Source organism: Hyalella azteca, unplaced genomic scaffold (genome assembly GCF_000764305.2).
Source record: "Hyalella azteca isolate HAZT.00-mixed unplaced genomic scaffold, Hazt_2.0.2 contig835, whole genome shotgun sequence".
Classification (NCBI taxonomy): Eukaryota; Metazoa; Arthropoda; class Malacostraca; order Amphipoda; family Hyalellidae; genus Hyalella; species Hyalella azteca.
This window is the reverse complement of record NW_025931171.1, coordinates 2,860-12,689: the sequence shown is the minus strand read 5'-3', so window position 1 is coordinate 12,689 and position 9,830 is coordinate 2,860.

Genomic DNA, 9,830 nt, shown 5'->3' with positions numbered 1-9,830 from the left:
TGCTGCACGCTCTGCACTGCTGCTGCACGCTCTGCACCTGTCTCTTATACACATCTAGATGTGTATAAGAGACAGATATAAATACTATACATATATGAGCAATGAGTATAATTATATGTCGGGGAATTGGTTATTTCAATTTCTAAAGTAAAGACAGAGCTGTGATGTTGTACGGATGTCAATAATTTATTTTGAAGATAATTCGCGTTCCAAAAACATAATATGAACATTTTTCATTATAAAAACATAATATGTTTTTATAATGAAATGGTATTAATTATTTTAAAAACGTAATTAATTTATTTATTGATTTATGACGTGTGATTTATTTTTTAGACTAGCTTCCATTAGGAAAAAAGTTCTTTAATGATATTTTAATAAAGTATTTTCATGATATTAAGTCTTTCATTTCTTTCCCCGTTATTTCTACACTCAAAATAATTAGAAAAATTCTGCACTTTGTCCATATTTGTCCAAGTAGCACTTTTTCCAGGTCATTCCTTTTCTCTGAATACGGCCTGGGGAAAAGACGTATCAAGTTTGTCACTATTTTGACAATTAGTCCATCTATTTTACTGAGTGTATAGATATAGTGTATGTACTTGAATGTGCTTTTATGTGGGAATAGAAATCAACTTAGCATACACGTAAAGAAATTAGTGAGACATTGTTCTAATAACACTGCACCCTGAAGTGAGTCACCATGACCTAGTTTGTCGCAGCAAACGGGCGTATCAGCGCTACGCTTGAGAGTGAGTCATTATTTATACAATATTAACAATTAATTTTCTTAAACACATTCACCGCGTATTGGGCCATATGTGTACCAAACATAGTATTTTATTTACGGTAAAACAGATATAACTCGAAATTTCGTTGGTAAATTTTTTCTTTTAGATTATTTTTGTTCACATGAAAGGTTGATTTTTAAATAAAACAAATCAATATACCAGACTTACTCAACTCAGCACATACAGGCACAAAAAAATCAATTCAATATGTAAAGTTTCCATTAAGTAAACCGCTGTGAATTATTGCGCAAAGAACAAAAATTGCAGGGTATGGCATGGCTGAAACAAAAAGAAAGAACAAACACAGAAATAGAAGAATTTATCGGTCATTGATTTGTCTTCGATCGTCCTTCGTATCCATTTCCATAATCCTGACGCTGACCCCAGCTGAAACTTTTTTTGCAGCACGACTGAAAATCCAGAAGTAGTGTAAAAAAATATAACTCAGTCATCACTATGTTAAATGTTAAATGTTAAATGATAAAACACATATAACTCGAAATTTCGTTGGTAAACTTCTTCTTGTAGATTATTTTTGTTCACATGAAAGGTCGATTAATAAATAAAATAAATGTATAAATCCAAATTCTATACAGAAATCAATTAATAAACCGGAGTTTTGTTCGTAAAAAACTAAAGCAGCAATCACCGAAAGCCTTCCACAATGAGGGAATAGTGATGAATTTCGCACAAGCGGAGAACGTGTTAATTGAACAATATGAAATGTTCGCAAGTTATTATCCTCGTTCGTTCAAGTAATTTAAACTCAGCAAATAAAACGCAAAAATCAATTCAATATGTGAAGTTTCCGTTAAGTAAACCGCTGTGAATTAATGCGTAAAAAACGAAACTGCAGTGAATGGCCGAAACAAAATAAAAAAATATATAAAAGGAAATCGAAGAATTTATTGGTCATTGATTTGTCTTCCATCGACCTTCGTATCCATTTCCATAATCCTGACGCTGACCCCAGCTGAAACTTTTTGCAGCACGACTAAAAATTCTGAAGCAATGTAAAAAATGAAATTGAAAAAAAGATTTCTTTCTATCAAATTTTTAACACTGGAGTATCTTTTGACTGAGCTTGCATGGTCCCAGGGAGTGCTTGAAAGATTACAATAAGAAATTCCTATTTACTATAAAAATATATGAAGTTTACTTAATGATTCGTAAAGAATCTTTCTCTGAACTGACATGTTCAGTTCTTTTATACGGCCTGTCTCACTTCTAATAATCATATAGATGATAAACATAATCATAACTTACATAGCTAATTTTAAAATTTAATACATAAATTTGATTCGCTCTCTCTTTTGTGTGCGCAATTCTGCCTACATCTTCAAATTCTGCAAATTTCTCCATCATCACAGCAGGGCTGCCACTGCCTTGTTTCCATCATCACAGCAGGGCTGCCACTGCCTTGTCTCCATCGTTGGAGCAGGGCTGCCACTGCCTTGTCTCCAGCATTGGAGCAGGGCTGCCACTGCCTTGTCTCCATCATTGGAGCAGGATGCTCCATGGTCCGTAGGATGTGGCCGCCTAAGCCTGCCTTCATTAGCCCATGAAGCCGCTGAAGGCTAAGTCCTCTGAAGGAATTTAGGCAGCAGCGCTTGTGAGGTTGTGAGACTTCGCTCACTTTTGCGACCGCGGGTCATCGAATTGTCTTACGCTCTGCACTGCTGCTGCACGCTCTGCACTGCTGCTGCACGCTCTGCACTGCTGCACGCTCTGCACTGCTGCTGCACGCTCTGCACTGCTGCTGCACGCTCTGCACTGCTGTACATCTGCTGCGAGCTCTGCACGCACGCTGATTAGCTGGTGATGGATGTTCTGCGCTTTTGTTTTTCGCTCTGCTTAATGCAGACTTTCCCACAGAAATGTCATGGATTTTTTAACTGATAAATATCTCAGCTATACATTAACAAAATTCAGTATTAATAATTCCAAAATTTGCGCTACTAATCAATTTTTACTAAGGTTGAATATTTTAATGTAGCCATTTATAACAATGAACACATATCATAAAGAACATATGCTAAATATATGTGATTTGCAAAATTGGTAGAAAACTGAAATTATTTTGCTGTCATTACCCTGGATACTGAGACTATCTTAAGACTGATTATAGTACAAACTCTGCTCGATTATATTGTAGAAGCCAAGTCAAATGCTTAGAAATAACTAATATGTAACGAGGTAAATATTATTATTTAAAGAGAATTAACGCTGCTAAATATTATGGAATACCGCCGACTGACTTATTACAATATTTATCGGTCACATTGCTGTTTAAAGAGTATGCGAAAAAGTCTTTTGCACCATCTACCTGTGTGAATATGTTTCAATATTAAAATCTAATAGATTTATTTGTGCTTTGAGACCTTATGGCTGCATTTTATGCTCTATGAAGAAATTGTAATTGTATATATGCGTGTCAGATATATTATACAATAGAATAATCGCCCGGGTCATTATACCATTTTATATATGTGTCTATATTTAAATTGAGCGCCTGCACTATAAATTATGTATGCAATAATATTTGCATTTATGTAAAATGTGGCTCCAGTGAGCTTTAATTTCAAATAATAATTCAAAAAATTAAACTATGGCTATACTATTACAACAAAAAATCGAACATGTGTCCGCAACCGCAGTTTCGGTTTCTAATTTTCGATTTTTCATTAGATTTACATTTATAATCTAGAGGTGTGCTGATATTCCCATCCATGGTTTAACTTCATTATACAATTTTTTAACATTTCACGGGTTAATTGCTAAGAATTATTCAACCCTATTGTCCTCGACCCAAATGCATGCCTTGAACAATCCCCGCTGATGTTTGTCCAGGTCGCTCGATGAGCGATGAAAAGTTGAAGGTGTAAACAAGGGTGAGGAAGTTGAGTTGTAATAATTACTTATCATGAGTTGACTCAACGTACAGCTAAACTGATTTGAAAATAATCGTCTATAGCTGCTGTGATCACACCTGCTGCACCGTCGTTCGGGGACGTTTTCGAGTCTCTTACACCTGTTGGGAGCCGCACGTTTTTCTCTATTCGGAACGAGACGAATCAGGAAGCTTTTCCATATTAGCGATAAAAATCCGTAGTTCGTAGGCGGTCGAACGTCATTGATAATGTTTTGTTTTGCTGATGTTTGTCCAGGTCGCTCGATGAGCGATGAAAAGTTGAAGGTGTAAACAAGGGTGAGGAAGTTGAGTTGTAATAATTACTTATCATGAGTTGACTCAACGTACAGCTAAACTGATTTGAAAATAAACGTTTATAACTGCTGTGATCACACCTGCCGCACTGCCGTTCGCGGACGTTTTCGAGTTTCTTACACCTGTTGGGAGCCGCAGGGTTTTCTCTATTCGGAACGAGACGAGTCAGGAAGCTTTTCCATATTAGCGATAAAAATCCGTAATTCGTGGGCGGCCGAAAGTCATTGATAATGTTTTGTTTTGTTTTTTTGTTTATTCTATATCTAGATAGTCAGAACGACTCTCAGTAACAACGAACAGTAATTTATCTGTCGTTTTCAAGTTTGAAGTTATAATGTGAACATTACTCTCACAAATCAAACACGTCGCACCTAGAACTTTCGAATTCTGTCAGAATTGGAACAAAATTTAACGGGTAACTTGAAATTTTCATTACTTACATGATCCCAATATAATTAAGGTTCTTACAGGTTATTAGGTAATTATTATTTGGTTCTGATTTATTCGAGACGAGACGAGACAAGACAAGAAGCTTTGTCCAGGATGGAGATAAAGGTCGAGATCATTTTCAACTTTCTTTTGTAAACCCAGAACTGTACCGAAACAAGACGCGATGCCCGTGACAAACTAGAAACTTTTATCTCTCTTCGAATTCATATCAAATATTTTAATCAATAATGTGATATCGCTAATGTTCATCTCTTAAACGAAAGCAAGTTTGAAGGGCCAAAAAAATCCCGCTCACACTCAACAAAGCGGCGAACAGTTACGGGCGATTTAGAAGGTACCACCTGTAAGCACTTCGTAGCACCTGTACCTTACAGGTGCTTACGGGTAGCACCTGCAAGCACATCGATTAAGGGGTGGTTTAGAAAGTACGACATGTAAATGCCCTTTGTGTTTGGTAAGTACTAACTGGCACTAACTTCGTTGTATAGTGGCATAGATCGAGCAGAGTAGCACCGCTTGCTTCAAAGGCTAATAACGAGTGGTGGCAAGTCACGTGACCAACTAACGATCGGTTGATAGGCTGAAAATGTAGACAGCTAAGTTTTTTTTACAGGAAAAAATCATATGAATCTTTCTTCGCCTCGTCATCCTTTAATTCATATCTTAATAATCACAGAAAAAACTGGAGGCCCAGTCAATGGGCTTGTGTATAAACTAACTGGCCGATGGAACTGGTGGAGCTTGCCAGTCGAGGCCGTCACTACTGTCAGAGTATCAGGACACTCAAACATGCTCAACGTAATGTACATGTACATTTTACAAGCTAACCAATACGAGCCTCTGCCTGAACATTTGAAACGCGTACAAAACGTGTATGGTCCGCGTTAGTCGCAGTGCTGTGAAACGAATTTTTATAATATCCAGGACACAAATTTGAGAATTAGCAATCAAGATTTGCGACACAAGAATTTTTTGTCAGAGTAAAATCAAGCAGAATATTTCATCTCGGACTGTGCTAACTAAGAGTAAAATTTGAATTGCCAGCTCTCAAATTTATTGTTTTCTCGGATTCCATAAATGCAAAATTCCCGACTACACGGACCGCCGTTCATAGAACTGAAAGATTTTAGTCAGAATGCTGATTTCAGAGCATAATGCAANAACTAGTAGAAGAAAGGCAAAAAAAGAGACACGGGCCATACTCGTAAGAATATTCTTCGTGTAATTGGGATATTGGTGGGTGACGAGTTTTCTCATAGACGAGTTAGAGCTTAAATCGCTAGTATTTACTAGCATTCACTCAGTAGTATTCTAGGTGCTGGAGATAACTAGACTATCAATCACAGAGCGGCGATACGCGGCGTCTCGTGTTGCTTGGCGAGCTGTTCGATAAAATTGACGGATGGACTTGGAAGCCAACTTTGTTCCGGGTCTAGAAGCTCCATTGTTTTCTATTAGTTGTTTAAAGTTCAATAAAAAGGGAATTGCCTCTCATTTTTCATTAAAAGCTAATTATGTACCTATGAAGCATGACTAAAAATGTTAAGGCATGATAGCAAAATTGGCTTCTGTTTCAAAAAATTCAAAATATGAAATCATTGTCATCAGCCGATAACTTTTTACTATCCTGAGCGGTACGTTTTTCGATTATTTAAGAAAAACTAAATTAGCTAAAAAACAATTACCAGTAATTAGTTAAGAATAACCAATTACCAACAATTAGTAAAGAAAAAAACAATTACCAATAATTAGTCAGGAAAAATCATTTACCAAAAAATATCCTCAGTAGTCACTTAGGTCCCATTGGGGCTCACTAATTGTGATGAAAATACAGCTTTAACGTTTCAGTCTTTACGGTTGCCTTCAAAATTAATTGGGAGCGTGATGCTCATGAATTAACGAGCATGACATTAGGTATATGCGTACAGTTTTCTACGTCCGTTTATATAACAATATCACGGTATACAGCAGTATAAAAATTTCCATTAAGTTAATACAACTAATTCAGTGTTAGATATCAATTTTCCTAAACCTGAAATAAAATTTCATGAATGTTTCCGTTTCATAAATACGAGGTGTAATGTTCTGAAATAAATGGATATAACTGCAGGTCATGCAGTTAGAGTGTTAGACGCTATACAAACCCACATGAATCTAATTCATAAAAAATGAAGTCTATCTTTTTTACAACAATAAATTTTCGACTCTCCTGAATAAATTATTGAATAATTTTTTAATTAATTCATAAGTTTCATCTAAGATGGTATAGCCATGATAACAGTCAAAGTTCATATTATTCTGACATTAAACTATTCTTATTTACTGCCTTATTAGCATAGATTTTTGAGCTTCACATTCAGTTTGCTACACCGCAATGCTTGTCCAATGGCAGGCGCTTGCTACCGAATATCTTCCCATTACCTAAAGCGAGCGTACAGCGCTCTGGGTCGTCCTGAACTGTTCACTTGACGTCTGGCCATACGTTCCGGGATGTTTGAAGAACAATTCGATCAAAGAACACCGAACAACCACTTACCAGTGAACTGGGTTCATTGAAGTTACAATTACTCAGACTCGGAGCACCTCCTTCTAGTTTTCTATGTTCTACTCCTAGAGAAAATCGGTTTGATAAAAAAGAAGTGATTTAACAATTTAGACTACGGAAAAATTGGTTCCTACAACACCGAACATCTTCTTACAAGAAAGCAGGGTTCATTGAAGTTGCAATTATTTGGAACGAAAGCACCTTCTGCTATTCTTCTTGCTTATAGTGTTTCACTCCAAAGAATCGGTTTGGTAAGAAAGATTAGAAATTCTAAAAAAAGTTTGATAGTTTGAAGTCGGCCGGTGAGAGCGAAATTATTTGATATGAAACAAGGCCAGCACATACACTTCGTGATAGTGGCTCCTTCCAGCTTGAAGTTACAAAAAAATAAACACTTTGCTTGTCCACGGTTCTTGTTATTCCCATGAATAAATGATGTGTATAAATACAGTTGGACTCAGTGATTAAATGTAGCAATAAACATGGTTATAAGAATTAAGTAAATTATGCATTTCCTAATAAAACGTCATTTAAAATTTTTTTAATTATTCATAGTCAAACAATGAAATTAGCTTCAGTGGTTGATTGTTATTCTCTCATTTCATTACCATTGCATTGACTTGTTTTATGAACTGATAATAAACTGTTTACTTCCGCAAGAACTTTTCGTTCGCGTATCGACACCTCGAACCCGACAAATGGCCTTGGGACAACGCATAGATATTTCAATACTCTAGGCCCTGAGAGAGATTTAAATCTTCGACTCTGGATTGAATTACACTCTGAAAATTCCGAAATTCAAATCCTCCAAAGAAACCTTTTCGGCTGTCGAAGATGAGGACGTTTGATCGTACGATACGCGGTTCAATGAGAATAATGCAGAAAAAACCAGTGACTATTACATAATCTGGGTTGATATGCAAAATTTTCCATCTACATAGATTTTCAATTAGTGAAAATGGGTGCAATCAATGAAGTTGGAGGTCACTTAAAATTTTTGGAAATTAGTATTCAAAATATGAAGAAGTTAATAAATTTTCTGTGAAATGATTGCGTGCATAAAAATAAATATATAAGCAATTGATTTAAATAACATGATAAATTGAAATTTTATATTCCTAATCATGTGGAATTTCTCTCTTTTCTTCAGGAGTGCTGAAAATTTTGATTAATAGCGGGCAATAATCTCTTAATTTCTGTACGTATCAATGTACAGATATCAAAATCTTACGATGCCAAATTTCGAGTTCACTGATAACTTCTCTTATAAAAAAAACTGCGTATGTGGAGGGAAATTAACGGCATAAATTTACGTTTACTATAATGTGAATAACAGACAATGTTGCAAAACATTAACTAAATTATTCTCTCAGCCGCTGAACGCTTTTTTCAAATTGAGTTTCGTTCTCATGACGCTGACCATTCACTTCTAGAAAATGATTTTAGGTTACAAATTTTGTGGACTAGTTTCGATTTTTTTTTCAATAATGTAAATTAGATATGGAATAAAAGTGTAGAAACTTCTCTTTGCATCCATGATGAAGCAATTTTTCATCTCGAGATTTGTCATCATAGCCGTAACATAAGAAGATTTTTGCTTGCCGTTCTCTTGGCCGCCGGCATCGTGGCCGTCGACGGCCGACGAGCGGCGGCTGCCGTCCGGCGGTTTGTCGGCGCCGAAATCCATGCCTTGAGTGAGAAATTATTCATTTTCAATTATTCGTAATCTTACGGAGTGTTGTGATAATTCTTAAAGATTAAATTTTTAATTTTTATGATTGATTTTGTTTACATTTAAAGATTATATATGTAATTATTAACATTATATTGTATATTTCAGACGGAAAGAATTTGTGTGCCCAGCCAAAAGTGTCAAAAATTTGGAATTAAATATTTATTTTTGGGGGGATGAAGACAAACGACATTTGTTTATGTTAATTTATTGATGAAAACAATCTTTGGATGTGATACTAATTTAGAATAAGACTCTTTTAAATTTCTCAATGAAATAAAAAGGTATATAATAAAAAGAAATAATGATAATAATAATTGTTATTATGAGGATGCCAATGTTCTGTTGATTAAATAATGAATTTGAAGTACATCTTCCACGAAAAATATGGCGGCCAATCAGCGGTTCAGACGGAGACCTTCTTTCAGCGAGAAATACGATGAACAATTTTGTAACCAAACGTCAAATTAATTGAGTATCCCTACAAAAAGTTTCGAGACGCATGTAATTGATTAATTATAATTTAATATGAAATTAAATCACTGACGCTTTAGAGCAAATAAATCAGACTAAGTTTCGCTTGGTGACAATCTTGGTTATTTTCAATGCGACAAGACTGTAAGAAATTAAGTTTCAGGGCCAGGTTAAAGTAATGAATCTTTTATGCACGGTTAAGTCTTTTATTCCTGTATAAATAAATAATAAGTAAATACTTCCTAAATAAATAATACAAATAAAGCTTTCAAGTCAGGTTAACGCACTAAATATTTCTTGTATAACAGTTAAATACAAAATATTCATTACTTAACTTTATGACTTTATCGTGCATAAACAATATAGTTACGAAATAAAATAATTAATCTATATAGTATTTTAATGAAATTAAAAGAAATAAATTAATATATGTACATAATATTCTAATAAAATTAAGAGAAATAAATACAAAATATTTTATTTGATGTCTGACCGGCGCTGTAGGGTCCGAGATCGTCGCGGGGGAGGAGGCGGGTGGTGGTGGTGGTGTCGTGGGGCTGTCTCTTATACACATCTAGATGTGTATAAGAGACAGAATACGCGTACTGAGAG